Source organism: Papaver somniferum, chromosome 2 (assembly GCF_003573695.1).
Source record: "Papaver somniferum cultivar HN1 chromosome 2, ASM357369v1, whole genome shotgun sequence".
Classification (NCBI taxonomy): Eukaryota; Viridiplantae; Streptophyta; class Magnoliopsida; order Ranunculales; family Papaveraceae; genus Papaver; species Papaver somniferum.
In genome coordinates, this window is record NC_039359.1 from 111,739,388 (window position 1) to 111,756,815 (window position 17,428).

Here is a 17,428-nt window from a genome sequence, read left to right on the forward strand (position 1 = left end):
TTTAAGATTTGCAAGGAAATTGGTACACCAATAAAACTAGATGAAGCTACAGCAAGATGTGAGGTTGCGTATTATGCAAATGTCTTGGTTGAAATTGATTTTGCAAAAACTTTTCCTAATAAGGTTTAGATTGGTACTAAATATGGAGGTTTTCTCCAAAGCATATCAATTCCAGTATTTCCCAAGTTTTTTCATACTTGCAAGATTGTTGGTCACAATATTGCTGAATGTAAATTTGATAAGAACAAAAATCAACAAGCAAGTAATATTCAGAATAATATGTCTTCTGCAACACCTAATGTTCAACAACAAATACCTAAGGCAGCTCATATTCCTTTTGACATTTGTGATAGGTCTGAGGTTGATAGGAGTAGTTCTAATACTGAAAGAAGACAGAGCAGCACACCTGGTGTTACTAATAATCAAGTTCTTGAAGAAGATTTCATCATTTCTAATAGTGTCACACCTATTCATACTGGTAGTAATTCTATACCAGTAAATATCAACAGTGGAAGATTTAATATTCTTAATCAAGCTGAAATTGAACAATATGATAACATCAGTGTGGATGAGGAAATTATAGCAGAAAAGGAAACTCCAAAAAAATCTTTAAGTACTGAAATCTCTGAAGTGGAGAGTGTAGTTAAATTTGTTGATGTGGTTTCAGGAAATGTTTCTAAAAAAGATAAGAGTCAAAAGGGAGGCAATATAGAAGATCGATCAAATATTCTTGATGTTCCAAAAGTACTCAAGATTACTGAGGAGAATAGTTTGAGAAATAGTAGTGTTACATTTGTTAATGGTTCTAATGGTAAAGTAACAAATGAAGTTGTTCAAGTTACATCTTGGGAAAATTTGGTTGAAAAGAAAATGGTGACATGAAATTCATCTTCATCACCAAGTAAAATAAAGGAAGGTAAACTTTCTCCAGTCAACAACAAATATAACTTCAGGAAAACTCAGAATACGGGGGGGGGGGGGGGGGGGGGGGGGGGGGGTACTAGGAAGCCCCTAAATAAACAATGAAGATAGCTTATTGGAATATCAGGGGCCTTAGAAGAAAAAGGGTTCGAGACAAATTATAGTCTCTGGTAAATCAATTTATCCCTTCTTTGTTATGGATAACAGAACCAAAAGTTTATTGTAGTACTTCTTTTTGTAGCAAACTATATCTTTTAGGAATGAAGAAAATGGTTATTCATAATTCTAGTTCAGACAATAAAGGTAACATTTGGCTCTTTTGGAATGCAAGTCTAACGCAGCCAACTATTATATCAATGTCAAGTCAGATGGTCACTGTCAGTGTAGGTGATGTGTTGGTTTCTGAGGTGCATGCTCATGTGAAGTTAGTTCAAAGAAGATTTCTTTGGTCTGAAATGGAGATGATAAATGATATGAATAAGCCTTGGATAATTTTAGGTGATTTAAATGCAATATTAACTTTAGATGAAAAGGTTGTGGGGAGAAATCCTAATAAAACTTCAATGTTGGAATTCAGTGAATGTTTAAACAAGTGTGAACTTTTTCAAGCTCCAAAAACAGGTTTGCAGTTTACTTGGTCTAATTGTCAACAAGGAAACAAAAGAATCTTATGTACTTTAGACAGGGTGGTGTTTAATCAAAAATGGCTGCAAAAATATGAAGATTGGGGATATAAAGTGGGTCTTAGAATTGTATTAGATCATTCTACTTTGTTGGGAGGATGTGCAAATATTCCAAAGCCACAGAATGTACCTAGGAAATTTCAAAAAATGTGGATAAGCCATCCAGATTTTCTAAATGTAGTTAAGGAGAGTTGGTATGTTGAGATTAATGGCGACCCTGCTTTCACATTTATGAAGAAACTAAAGGAGCTAAAAAGGATACTAAATGATTGGAATTGGAGGGTATTTGTAAATGTACATGTTAAACTTAAAGAAGCTGAAAACAAAGTAATGGAAGCAATGCAAGTGTCAGATTCTAATCCATTTGATTCAGCAGCTTTGGAGGTGGTAGTTGCAGCATAAAATGATCATGCAAATAGAGAAGTTCAACTTAACACTCTAATGAGATAAAAGGCAAGAGTTAAGTGGATCAAAGAGGGAGCAACAAATACAAGATTTTTTCATACTAACTTAAAAACAAGGTCTTCTAGTAATCTGATAAGTGAATTGGAGGATTCTGAAGGTAATGTAATATCAGATCAAAAGAAGATTGCAGATAGTCTTGTCAATCATTTTCAAAAAAAGTTTGAAGATCAAGGTGTCAATATTAAGGAGGAGCTATTAGATGTTGTACCTCAGTTAATTGATGCAGAAGACCAGAAATTCTTAGATTATATTCCTAGTGTAGAGGAAATTAAAAAAACAGTCTTTGATATGGATCCTGAAAGCTCTCCAGGTCCAGATGGTTTCTCAGGAGTTTTTTTATAGAAGTTGTTGGGAAATTATCCAACATGACTTGGTAGCTGCAATTCAATTTTGTTGGAGAAGGAGATTCATTCCAAAAGGTATGAACTCTAGTTTCTTGGTGTTATTGCCAAAAGTACAAGGTGCAAGCAATGCAAATCAGTTTAGGCCCATAGGTTTGAGTAATATGTTATTCAAGATCTTTACAAAAATTATTACTACAAGGATGAGTGTTTTGATGATGAAACTGATATCTCCACAGCAATCTGCATATATAAAGGGAAGAAGCATTCAAGAGCAAGTTATGCTTGCATCTGAAATGGTGAATGAAATGAAAATAAAAAGAAGAGGAGGGAATGTTGGGCTTAAGTTGGATATTTCTCAAGCATATGACTTTGTCAGTTGGGAATTTCTTGTGAAAGTTTTAAGGAAATATGGTTTTTCTTCCTCATGGTGTGATTGGCTAATGGCATTATTTCAATCTGCAAGGATATCAGTCATGGTGAATGGTGGTCCAAGTGGATTTTTCTCAGTTGGGAGAGGATTGAGGCAAGGAGATCCACTATCTCCCATTTTATTTGTGTTGATGGAGGATGTGCTAAGCAAAAATATCTCAAAGTTAGTTGGAATGGGTAAAATACTTTCTATGGTGATTAGAAATGGAGTTCACCCTACACATCTGTTTTTTGCAGATGATGTATTCATCTTTTGCAATGGAGCAAAGAAGAGTTTAAAAAACCTACCATCTCTACTAGATGATTACCAAATCAGTTCAGGGCAAGTAATCAAAAAAAACAAAAGCAAATGCTTTGTGGATGGAGTTACATCTGCAAGAAAACAACAAATAAGTGAAGTAGTAAATATGAAGTTATCCCATTTTCCAGATAAATATTTGGGTTTATCTTAGCTCCATGAAGAGTAACTTCTACAATGGTGTGGCCTATGGTGGAACAACTCCAAAAAAAGCTGGCAGCTTGGAAAGGTAAACTGCTTTCATTTCAAGATAGAGTGATTCTTGTCAAGTCAGTGTTGTGTAGCATTCTTATATATTCAATGACAGTGTGTAAATGGCCTTCTTCTGTTATAAATATTTGTGAGAAGATCATTAGAAACTTTCTATGGTCTGGTGATGGTGAAAAAATAAAATTCAAAATTATTTCATGGAAAAGAGTGTGCACTCCATTTAAGGAGGGGGGGTTTGGGAATACACAAGCTTGAAGTGATAAATAAAGTGTTGCTGATGAAAATGTTGTGGAAAATTCTTAATTCACAGGAAGAGTGGGCTCAGTTCTTTAATGCAAAATTCAAGGATAAATATGGATTGTGGACTAATTCATGGAAACAATCATCTATAGTAGTATAATACGCACGCGCGATGCGCTTGCCGCTCCATCCCGAAATAAATTGAACTTTGCATTCTATAACTTGGTTATAATAAAAAATATCCATTTACAAAAAAATCAAAAAAATAAAGGAGCAACATAATTGTTTTTGCCTGCGTCTTTTAAGATATTGCGGCAAACATGTGAAAAATACAAAGATATCACTTTGCCTATAAGGTGCCGCCATGAATGAAATTCAATATCAACATATTGTCAAGAAGAAACCCCGGTCTAGTAGTGGATTGGGTTGTGTATATGGTGAAATCGCCCACGTTATTCTGTCAGCTACATCTGCTTCATCTGGGTTTACATCAACTATATATGCTGGCAGAAGCTTGAATACACACAGTTCAATAAGCAACAATATTTGCATTGTACCAACAATGCTGATGTTGCCTTCCTTCCCCATCTAATCTAGGTTATATGAAAGTTAGCAGTTTCCTTGTGGGAAAATGACATCTTTGATGAGAAACTTGCATTTTTTCAATGTATCAGTTCATCCAATTCCTGCATTCATTAAAGAACATGTTTAGGATGAAGTAAGCACAAAACAAAGTCCACAATAGATTTTAGCAAACCTAACCATCCACTTATAGGTATTGTGTTTCTATAATTTCCAATATTACAAATACCAAAATACAGAGACAGTAAAAGAATTAAATTGAACACAAAACAAACATCACACAGTAAGGAACCAAATTCAAACATCCACAATTTACTGCATTGTACAATTTGTCAGAAATACATTAGGGAGAGAATTCAATGAGGTGCTGATCATTAACAAAATTTTACTGAAACATTGAAACTTAACACTAAGAGTATTTCCATAAAAAACTATAATGGAAGGCCTAAATGTTAATCTAGTACGAATTTGGGCAAGTAGAAAGTGTGCTATTCCAAGAGAAATCAGGTTACACAATTGGCGCCATGACATCTAATTGCTAAATCAAATATAATGCACTTGTCATTCTAGTGAAACCGCACATGCGAAGCACTTGCCCTGCAAATATAATGCTATAACAATTTGGAACTGCCAAAAAAATAGAATTATAAAAATGGTAGATAATGAGACATAAAGACTACCGAATACGCATTTCAAATCAGTGTTTGGTTAGCATCAAATCAGTTAATATTTGTGAAAGTAGTTACCAAAGATATTTATGTTCATCAAAATGTTGAACAAACTACTACACCATTTAGTTTTAAGAAGTTGAGCATTCGTCTCGGCATCAAGACCCAAAGAGTTTATTCAACAACCTCTGAATCTAAGAAATAGTGAGAATTCTTGATCTCTCTCAACATATCTCTCAATTCGAAGATCAAGGATTTGAATTGATGTCGTTTCATTGATTCCCCGTCAAAAGTAAAACCTTATACCCTATACAATCTGTACATCAAAAGTAAAACCTTAGACCCTATACATAACTGTTAATAGGAAACAAATATCTGACAGCTGCAATTTTTAAAAAGGAGGTAAATGGGAAGCTTAACCAATAATAAGAATCACACATGAGGCAGAAATAGGAGAATCACCCTATGTGCCACGAATATTTGCATCCAACATGCACCCAAATGTGTTGATATCTGCAAAACATTATACACCTCAGCAAAAAGGCTCAATAATTCATATCATTAAATACGACAAACACAAATAAAAAAGGCAAACAAATACACTTTATAATCTGTTTTTTCTATTCTGAAGCTAATCAACAAACTTCCATAATTTTGTCACGGTAAACAAATACCATGGAGTTTATATACGTATCATCTTTAAACCCCATATTGAAAGGAAAACAATATGTTATACGTATGACAACTAATCAATCTAGGCGGGGATCCTAATTGGACCTCAAACGTACATTCCCGACAACAGAATTAAGAAATAATGGACAGTTAACCTCAACTTTTAAAATAGGGGTAATGATTAACCTGAGCCTCCATCTACATTGTTGTGTTTCTAAAGTTTGCAAGATGACATTACCAAGTTCCGTAACTCCCACCTAATATCTGTGAGCATGTGTATACTCCCTTACCATAAAGTACAACTGAAAATTTAACATTAGTTAAGCAGATCTACATGTTATTTTCTGTTAGGCATTTCAATAAACATTTAGAAGTATGAAAAATATTGAACATTTAACCCCCAAGCTAAAAAGAATAACGATTTGATTTTCTAAATTTCACCTGAAATTGAAGGTCATACCCAGAATCAACGCTTCAACTCATATATAAAAACTAACTAAAATTACTAAAACCATTAAAAAACTCATACCAAAATTTTACAGTGACTGAAATAATCTAAGAGATTTAGCGAATCAATAATTTCATGAGTAAGAAAACTCAAAATTACATGTAACCTTTAATCCAATTCCTACCCCAACCCAATTTGATTTGATGTGAGTTCTTCTTAAAATCAAACATCAAAACAACATCTGAACAAAAAATAGGTTAATTAATCAGATTCTAGTTATCCTATTTAATGTTGAGATGTGTTTGTATTGATTCACCCAATTGAAATTGAATAACGTAGATTGAGGGGAAGTTTCCGTAGAAAATTGTTTTACTTGATTTGGGGACGAAGAAAGATGAGAAAGATTTACAAAAAAACCACCGAGAAAACGAATAGAAAGAAATAAATAAAAAATAGGGTGGTGGTGGTGGTGAAAGAAGATGAAACTAAAGGACGGGGATAGTGGTGGTGATTTTCTCCGTCTCCTTGCTTGTTTTTCACCTTGGAGCTTCGGAATTGAGTTGGAGACGAAACAAAAACACTGGGAAAAAGACTGAAGTCGAATATGTCCCTGAATTTCTAAATATTTACGTTGATTTTACACTACCACGAAATCACGGGAGGGTAAACGTGTAATATCATTGTCGATTGAAATTTTTGGTTACACACCAAAAAGACCACTTTTCTTTATATTAGTATAAGATGGAAAGGGCTGAAATGGGCCTGGAATTACTTAAAAGAAGATGTAAGGTGGTGTAGGGAATGGTTCCAATATATCAGTTTGGTTTGATACCTGGGTTGGAGATTCACCATTAGTAAATCAGATTGGTTTCTCTGAATTGGTTCAAAATAGTATAAATATGAAGGTGGCAAGTTTGTTAAATGGAGAATCTTGGTGCATACCTACTGAGTTACAACAATTATTACCCAATTCTTGTTTACCTGAAATTGGTAATGGTGAAGATCAGATGATATGGACTGGGCACAAAAGTGGGAAGTTTATAACTTCAGCAGCAGCAAAGAGAGTTAGATAAAAAGAACCAAAATTGGTATAGCCTGACTACATCTGGAAATCTTTCTTGCATCCTAGTTTAGCTAGTAATATTTGGAAGCTACATCAAGGTGTATACATGGATGATGAGGAAATGATGAAGATATGCTATGACATGGTGTCTAGATGTTGTATCTGTCATGAACAAGTGGATAATATGATTCATACACTTTGGTAGTGCAACTTCAGTTTGGATATTTGGTCTTGGCTTGGATCCATTTTTGATTTTAGAAATCCAAAGTCTTTTGAAGACATTTGTGTAGCTGCCAAGCACAAGAGTCCAATCATAAAAGAGATTTATTTGAAAGATCCGTGGTTTCAAATAAATAAAAAGTTGTTTGAGGAAATTCAGCCAAATTGCAATGCATTCAAATGTAGGATATACAAAGCAGTACAAGAAGGTATCTACAGAATGAAAGGCAATCAATGGAGTCAAGAATATGATTTTCAAGTTTTGTCATTCTTCAAAATTGGTGATAGGAAGATTATATTTAACTGCATCAAAGAGATTTACTGGATAGCTCCTGTAACTGATTTTACTCTATATTGTTGTGTTGGTGTATCATTTGGATATCCAGGAAAAGCTGGTGTTGGAGTCATTGATAGAGATTGCAGAAGTCAGGTAATTGGTGCTCTTACAGGGGGGTCTTGGTGTAACTCCTTCTTCCATTACAGATGAATATGCTATATTATGTGCTATTGAATGGGCTGCTCTCAAGGAAAACACCAAGATAATTATTCAGTCAAACTCAATTGCTGCTATTAAAAAGTTTAAAAGTGGTGATATACCCTCGTACATCAAAGTAAGATGGTTAAAAGTTATTGATATGTTTGAGAAAGTAGAATTGATACACTGCATAAAGGAAGTTAATTTTTCAGCAATCACATTAGCAACAAATGGAGTATACTTGAAGGAAGGAGAAAGGAATATTCACATAGGAAGACCCTCTTCTCTAAAGAGGATTGAACAACCAAGAGTAGCCTACTTCTGTTTATGTTTAATTCCAGTCTAACTTTCCTTTATCATTGTTGTGTCCCTATTTTAAGTTTCAATCACAGTCTGTATTGATTTCGTTTCTTCTTTCAGTCCTGTAAAACTTTGGGCTTGAATTTTTAGCCTTTTATTCAATAAAAAATGTGATTCATCAAAAAAAAGAAGGTTATGTCGAATTCTTCTGGAATAAGAAATAACCGAAGGAAGGTAAGAAATACTAGGTTCAAACTCTCGGATGGTATTCACAACTTATCTCTCAATACTCATGGTGGGATTACATCTCACTTTGATACCTAGATCTAAGTAGTTTCATCCTTGTATCTAACTTGATAGCCGCAAGGATGACATTTGCGAGATTCTCAAGTCTACTGTTGGTTACCATTTATTGTGTGTTTGGTTTTGTTTCCGTTATGTGAAGGTTGAGTCATTTCTTGACTTCTTGTAACTAGTATATCTCTTCCTTATGCTCTGATTAAATATTTTATTTATTGAGCCATGATGGTGAGAGATATTTGAAAACAGAGAGTATTTCCTTTTTCTTAGATCTTTTCTGATCCACTTACCTTTCTCATCTAGTCCACGAGCGTTCGTATCTTTCTTGGGAGTTTTAGGGTTTCCACAACAAGGGTGTCCTTCTCTTGTCCGTAAACATATATATATTGTCTTCCCTAATAAAAAAAATGGAGAGCTACTCAAGACCTAAAGAAGTGGTGAATCTTGAGATGGAAGAAGACTTTAAAGGATGCGATTCAGTTCAAGAACTTGTCTTGAAAAAGATGATTGAAAGGAAAGAGTACAACTCCTGGATTGGAGAATCTGTCAAGGATTTAATTCTTTTTCAGAATGACTCTAGGGTCGAATTTGCAAATCTTCAACTGCAAATAAATCAGCTAATTGATGGTCAGACCAAAATCCTAAAAAAATAAAAGATCTTGATCAAGAATCATAAGAAACTCATCATGGACTGTGTCAAAGCTAGGCATCTTGCCCTCATGAACATGAAGTCTCTACCGTCAAAAGAATCAAGGATATCAGTGATACCTTTTATGATGGACCCTTTCAAAGGTACGATGTTATCAAAGAAACTTGATTTTTTTTTTGTCTAGGAAACTTCTTATGGGAATTTATTCTTGTGTTTTAAGAAGGATAACTAGGGTTTGGAATAGCAATTATTGTGAATACACGTAGCTATTGCCAACATTTTTCATTTTGCAATGTTTTTAAATTTATTTATTTAAATTCTAAAGTTTATTTGGAAGATGATTTTGCAGTATTAACCTTTATTGGTATTATATATTGCAAAAAAATTATTATGGGATATGTGTGTTTGTGTCCGTGAACTATGATTGTCCCATATCTGTCAAAAGTTAAGCATGTTGTGTTAGTATACAAATATTGATGGAAGACAGGATGAACTTTTGATTAAAAAAATTAACTCTATGATATCATTTTGCGAATATTGATAAAAAAATAGAATGAATCTTTGAATATCAGCAGTATTGATCTTTCTTTGATCTGCTTCTATGTTAAAGTACTACGCGGGTCTGTAAGTTCTCTTATGTTGAGCATTTCCGATTAAATTGAGTTTTCTGGATACAAATTCATGTTTCGTGTACTTTGTTAATGTAAAAATAAATCCTTCTTTTCTTGCAAAAGTAAGGTCGCTCTTGTTGTTCTTTCGGGAATGACATTTTATATGAGAGAGTTCTTAATTGAACTTCTGCTTAATTGCCAAATCTTGTGGGGAGTGCGACTGTGGAATATTGTAGGATTTTTCTTGTATCTTTATAAACTCCTTGATGAATACACAAAGTTTCGACTATGTGAAATCATCGAAACAAAGTTGATATGTTTTGTTTTAGTCATGAAGTATCTCTATGATAATATCATTATGATCCCACTAGTTTTCGTACCTTTGCCAATTTATATTGACAAAAAGGGGGAGGATTAATGTGTAGTTCACACTACAAATACATATGGTTTGCGGATCATTATGTAAGGGGGAGTAGTTTTCATTGTGAGATGAAGTATTGACTAAGGGGGAGTGATACATATCACCATAGTATTGTTTTCAAAGTTGTGATACAATTGGACTTTGATGTTGTGTAATAATACTATGACATTGTATAACAATGACTGAAAGCTACTGTTTTCTCATTGTTATAGCTATGGATCTTCAACAACTATGATGCTGAGTTGAACATGTTCAGAATAACTGGAATACTTGAAGTGACGAAGATTTCGAGTAATGTAGAAAAACCAAGAAAATCAAGCATTTGGATGAGAAGATACAAGGTTTATTTATTTTTTAATCCATATGTATTGACAGTTTTGTCACTAAAATTGACAAAGGGGGAGATTTTTAGAGCACTTCTCGGTCGAACTCGCAAGCGTTGCTATCTCAAGCTTGTTTGTGAAGTTTAGTTTCCAAAACTATAAGTCTTGATTTCTAGTCTACTTATACCTAAGTCTCGGATTAGGATAGAAAGTGTCGTTGAGCATTAGACTTCACGGTGTTTATCGATTGAAGACGAAGAACTACTAAGGGGAGCTTGTGGAACTTCATCAACAAAAGGTACGTGGAGACTTGAACTCATCTATCACTCAAAAGTCTATCTACTTTATCTCCTATTTGAGACAAAAGTTGTATAGCTATATAGACTTCAATTATACACATTTGATATTTCGAGCTGAGTTTAACTCGCTTACATATTTCTCGAAATATGTGTTGGTAAGATTTTGCTTTAACCAAGTTCATCTTATATTCTTGACGAAAGTCAAAAGATAATCATGTGAAAATCGCCTTGTAACATTTTATATGATTTGTGTGATTTAGTCATTTTATTTAGGCTCGGAATATTTTGTATTGATCATTCGATCACTTGAAAATTTCTTTGAAGCTAATAGTTTGTGTGAGGCAACTATTATCGTCTTTTAAGAATGTTTCAATGATTGAAATGGGAGTTTAGAACAAATAACCATGATTGGATACAACACAGTATCCGTACCTGTATGCTAACTGTTGCAAGTTATTCCAAGTCCGGGAACCATAGTATGCATACCCGTATGCGTACTGGTTGGTTAATGAAAGTCCGGGAATTTAGTATGCATACCAGTATGCGTACAGACGTGAGTTTCAAGTTCCAGAAATCCAACTGAGTTTGGAAGATATGCGTACCCGTCGCATACTGGCGAACCCAAACTTTACGGACACTTAGGTATGTGTACCCGTTTGCATACTTGAGTAGGTTATGTTCTAAAATAGGTTTGTTCATGAACTAATACATTCATATAATAAGGAATGCAATCTTTTGCAAACTGTGGCTATAATGTTAATGAATTGATTCGAATGAATCAAAATCGATTTTGCTTCAATTGTGTCTTTTATACTTCTATGAGAATATAAACAATTGAACAACTACAGAACTAGCTTCATTTGAGTTATTTTAACTAGTTATGGTTAAGATGAATATGGTTGATATGAAAATGTTCATCTGGATAACTTCGGTTAACTACGGTTGAGCCAACAAGGTGTACATGTTTAGGTACGGTTACTCATATCTAAATGAAGTCACTTTTCATTTGTGTGTAACAAGCTAAGTTCGATCTAACAGTTGAAAGATATTATATTAAGTCTAATCAGGTTTTCATCTAACGGTGAAAATTGAATGCTTTATTACCAAGGTAACATTGATTGCAAACCCTGATTTGGAGACTATATAAGGGAGAACTCTATCAACTGGGAAACCTAATCCCCATACCTCCTGTGTGATATTAGTTGCGACTAGAGCCGATTCTCTTTTAACCTTAGGTTTTTCCAAAACCCTATAGGTTAACGACTTGAAGACTTCATTGGGATTGTGAAGCCAGACCCAATTATTTTCTCTGTAGTTGCATGTTCTGATCTTGTTGTTTTCTATCGTGAATGAGTACTATCTTCTCTAAGAGTTGCTCGAGATTTAATCTCTGATAGGAAAGATAAAAAGTAGTCACAAATATCTTCGTCTCATTGTTTGTGATTCCACAATATCTTGTTTCTCTACCATACAATTAAGATTATTGTGAGGTGATTGATATTACTAGGCTATTCTTCGGGAATATAAGTACGGTTTATCAATTAGTTCCTGTTCACCTTGATTTATTAAAAGACGGAACAAAACTCATAGGTATATCTGTGGGAGACAGATTTATCTATTCAATAGACTTTTCTGTGTGAGACAGATTGGTTTATCAAGTCTTCGACTTTGGGTCGCAACAACTTTTAGTTGTGGGTGAGATCAGCTAAGGGAATCAAGTGCGCAGAATCTGGCGTGGTTCTAGTGGCGTAAGGAACGCGACTGTACCTTGATCAGTGTGAGATTGGTTAGGGCTCAACTACATTCCAGTACGAAGTTAACTCGGAGTAGGCTAGTGTCTGTAGCGGCTTAATACAGTGTGGTGTTCAAATATGGACTAAGTCCCGTGTTTTTCTACATTTGCGGTTTCCTCATTAATAAAATTACGGTGTCTGTGTTATTTCATTTCCGCATTATATTTTCTATATAATTGAAATATCACAGGTTGTGCGTAAGTTCAATCAATTGTGAATCCAACCTTTGGTTGTTGATTAAATTGATCGACACTTGGATATTGGTTTATGATACAGTCCAAGTTATTTCTTATATTCAATCGGGTTCGTAAATTCGTATTTGTTTGATTGCATATTGAATTAAGAAAATGAAATATAACTCTTGGATATACTTTTCCTAAGATTGAGTCTGACTGTCTAGTTGATTCTCTTGAAAGTATATTGGAGTTAGTCCATATAGATTTCTCAGTGAAATATTGGGTGTGGTTTTCATACCCCCGCTTTTTCAGTATGGGAACTCGTACCTTGTCCCTCCAATGTAAATATTGTCGGTACGAAATGGATATTCAAGAATAAGTAAGATGAATTTGGAACAATTGTCAGAAACAAAGCTAGACTGTGGCATGCCCTGAGTCCGTTAGACTACTTTTAGCTCATGCTTATTTTCTCAAGATCAAGCTATTTCAGATAGACGTAAAATCCGCATTCTTAAATGGATGCCTAAAGGAAGAGGTCTATGTTGCCCAACATAAAGGATTTGAAAGTTTAGAATTTCCGGACCATGTCTTTAGGCTCAGAAAGGCATTATATGGATTGAAACAAGCACCCCGTGCCTGGTTGGAAAAACTAACCACTTCTCTTCTTAGGAAAGGTTTTTCGAGAGGCGGTGCTGATAAAACATTGTTTACCAAATGGAGTGGGAAAGATGTTGTTATTTCTCAAGTCTATGTAGATGATATCATCTGTGGAACAACCTCCGAGAAACTTGCAAAAGATTTTCAAGTCTCTCTTGGAAGGGAATTCGAGATGAGCAATGTTGGTGAATTAAAATTCTTTTTATGATTACACATTCATCAACACAAGGATGAAATTTACTTATCTCAAGAAAAATATGCTAGGGATCTTGTAACAAGGTTCGGTCTTGAGAAGTCAACTCAAACTTACTCCTATGCCCACTACTGGTAAGCTGCATAGGTATGAGAAAGGTGTCAATGTGGATCATAAACTTTATCGATCAATCATTGGAAGTCGTTTGTATCTTACAACTACAAGACCTGATATTTCTTTTAGTGTTGGTTGTTGTGCTAGATTTCAGGCTAATCCAAAGTAATATCATCTTGCAGCTGCAAAAAAGGATCATGCGATATATTCAACATATTATTCGTTATGGTCTATGTTATACTTTTGATACTAACACTGATCTTACTACTTATTCAGATGCTGATTGGGCAGGATGTGTGAAAGACAGAAAGAGTGCATCATGGGGTTTATATTATGTAGGGTTGAATCTTGTGGCATGGCATAGAAAGAAACAAAACTCACAATCCCTTTCAACATGCGAAGCAGAATATATTGCTGCAAATTTGTGTTGTTCTCAACTTCCGTGGATGAAACAAATGCTTGCTGATTATGGAATTGACACTGGCATAATGAAGATATTTTATGATAACTCAAGTGCGATTCGCATCACTGAGAATTCTGGTGAGTACTCAAGAACTAAGCACATCGACATCAGGTATCATTTTATTAGAGACCTCTATGAAAATGGTACAATTAACATGGAATTTATGCCTTCCGAACAACAATTGGCTGATATTCTCACTAAACCTCTAGATACTGCTACGTTTCAACACTTATGGCAGTCTATTAGTGTTGTTTTGGTTCATTAGGTTTCTAGAGTTTTACTTGCCCCTGGATCTATTTATATCTTTTAGGCAATAAAAGCTTGAAGCTCCAATGTAGTGTTGTTTCAATTTCACATTTGTTTCTAGTAGTTGTATTCTATTTCTGTTAGTTATCAAAAGTTTCAAAAAAAAATTCTATTAGGTATCAAAAGTTCCAAAAAAATCTTTCTTTTCTTGTTAAAAATAAGGTCGCTCTTGTTGTTCTTTCGGGAATGACATTTTGTGATAATCCCAAATTAGTAATAATAGTCCGGTCGTCCCTACTATTTCCAATCCAAGGTTTCACTATATGGATATGCATCCAGACAACGATCACAACAAGCCCAGACCATAAAAATAGAATAAAACAAACAGAATTGTCACTTTTATTGGGATAGGCATATTGAAGTCTGATACATCCCATCAAATGTCACTTTTATTGGGATAGGCATATTGAAGTCTGATACATCCCATCAAATATCAAAAGAAAGTTTGAAAACAAAGTAGTGTCTCAAAGCTACTGAAAATAAAACTCAAGTCGGTACAAAGTACCGATGTCTCTTTGTGCACCCCTTATTACATAAATAAGGTAAACAAATACTAACAAACTGCTGCGAGGGAAGAGTCCTATTTTCTCAATTAGCTGCAGCACCTAACTCGAGAAATCCACGACTAAATTACTTATTCATGTCACCTGAAAGTGGAAAAATCAACACAAGGTCAGAGCCTTGTAAAATAGCAAGTTCACTCTTGAATCATCAATTTAACCATTGAATGTAAAAGCCTTGCAAGTATCACGTAAGGTTAGACATACCAACTATGAAACATCATTATATATAAAGTTCAGCATTACAAACCCTTTTTGCTACCAAGCAGACTTCCTTGAACCCACACAATGAGACAACCATGCACATTATAAAACTACTCCCCACCGTGACGCACAAGTTGTTTAAATCATATTCATGGCCCTGATCTCGGAAAAAACAATAGACATACACACCACCATTGACCACCGCGACTCACATTCGATAGCATTATGAATGTAGCCCTGATCTCGGCGAATAACAATCTCAACACTCTGCCCACCGTGACTCACATTCAATTACATTATGAATGTATCCCTGATCTCGGCGAATAACACATACCGGAATCAACCATGCACCCAACACATATCAAAATGAACATAGTCAAGCAAAGCATCATCAACGGAGTAACCTGTACTGTCTAACTGTACCTAGATCCAACTGATGTTCCACATACCTGATCGTCATATAATTTTTACAGGGAACTCAAAAATATCCATAGTGAAACGTATCAAAATTTCAGGTCATTCTAACGGTGGAATCCTGAGATACCAGGCGTTCTATGATTCTGTCCTAAGGCAAAAATCTGTAGGTGCAGTCAACAATATAAGAGCTTCTACAGTACTTATCTATGTCAGATCTCTATGATATCTATAAAGCATATTGAAAATGTCATACATCAGAACATATCAAAAATTCAACAAGTTCTAATGGTTAGATTTCGAAATACAAGGGCTCAAACAGGCCTTTTCGGAATTTAATTTCTACAGGAACACAGTCAGTTCGTGGATTGATTCAGGGTCTTAACCTAGTCGGGTCATTCGCAAATTTTAACCTAATATTCCAGACATATACAATTACGACATATCAAAAATTGGAAGCAAACTAACGGTTGGGTTGTTAATTAACAGTACCACTATGTTATAATCAAAATAGGGTTTCAAGAACACATGGATTCACGGATTACCAAATGAAGGATTATGAACAACCATGGAAATTGAAAAGCTTAAACAACAGTAATCAAATTGATAAATCAAGAGTAAACTTGCCTAAGGGGAGAGAAGAGATGAGTAAAACCAATGAATCAAACCAACGAGATATGCAATCAAAAGCAAGTTAATCCTAACTTCTTCCTCAAATTCGCACGACTGTTCTTCTTCTCAACTTTCTGATCCCTGAAGATTAAAGAACAAAAACAGGTATATACGTTTTCTTTTGCTTTCTTAACTCTCTAGTTGACATCTTATAATCAGACCCCACCGAAATGATAAGGGGAGAACCCTTCTAGACAATTCTAGCCAAATGTTAAGTTACACCAATAGTACACTCCTATGACCTAAAGGACTTAACTAGCAGTTCCTAAATTGTAACAGGGTATTACACATTTTATGGGGAGAGTTCTTAATTGAACTTGTGCTTAGTTGTCAAATCTTTGTGGGGAGTGCGATTGTGGAATATTGTAGGACTTATCCTGTATCTTTATAAACTCCTTGATGAATACACTAAGTTTCGACTATGTGAAATCATCGAAACAAAGTTGATATGTTCTCTTTTAGTCATGAATTATCTCTTTGAAAATTTCATTATGATCTCGCGATTTTCGTACCTTTGCCAATTTAAATTGACAAAAAGAGGGAGAATTATTTGGTATTTCGCACTACATACATATGGTTTACGGATCTTTATGTAAGGGGGAGTGGTTTTTATTGTGAGATGGAAGTATTGAATAGGGGGAGTGATACATATCACCGTAGTATTATTGTCAAAGTTGTGAAACAATTGGACTTTGATGCTGTGTAATAATACTATGACACTGTATAACAATGATTGCGAATATATGTTTTCTTATTGTTAAGGCTACGAATATTCAACAAAAATGATGCTGAGTTAAACATTGCGTACTAGAGTAAATTCTTCTTCAACCTAGGTTTTTCCTAAAACCATTATAGGTTAAAGACTTCATTGGGATTCTGAAGCCAGACCCAAATATTCTCTTTGTAGTTGCGTGATCTAATCGTATTGAGTACTATCTTCTCTAAGATTGGCTCAAGATTTATCTCCGATAGGTAAGATATAAAAAGTAATCATAAATCTCTTCGTCTCATTCTTTGTGATTCCATAATAACTTGTTATACTACCATATAGTTAAGTTATTGTGAGGTGATTGATATTTGTAGGCTGTTCTTCAGGAATATAACACCGGATTATCAATTGGTGCATGTTCACCTTGATTTATCAAAAGACGGAACAAAAACTTCGTAGGTATTTATGTGGGAGACATATGTATCTATCAGAATCGATTTTTCTGTGGGAGACAATTTTTTTTATTAAGTCTTCGACTTTGGGTCGT

The 17,428-nt window shown here is 34.6% G+C and overlaps 1 long non-coding RNA gene across 1 annotated transcript; it reads right to left on the reverse strand.

Moving 5' to 3' along the window:
- Window positions 1-14,633: 14,633 nt before the first annotated feature.
- On the reverse strand, window positions 14,634-15,396 carry LOC113353809. The gene is made up of 2 exons (XR_003361548.1): window positions 15,133-15,396; window positions 14,634-14,969 (listed from the first exon to the last, which is right to left on the reverse strand). It is a non-coding gene; the product is annotated as an uncharacterized LOC113353809 (long non-coding RNA).
- Between the last annotated feature and the right edge of the window lie 2,032 nt (window positions 15,397-17,428).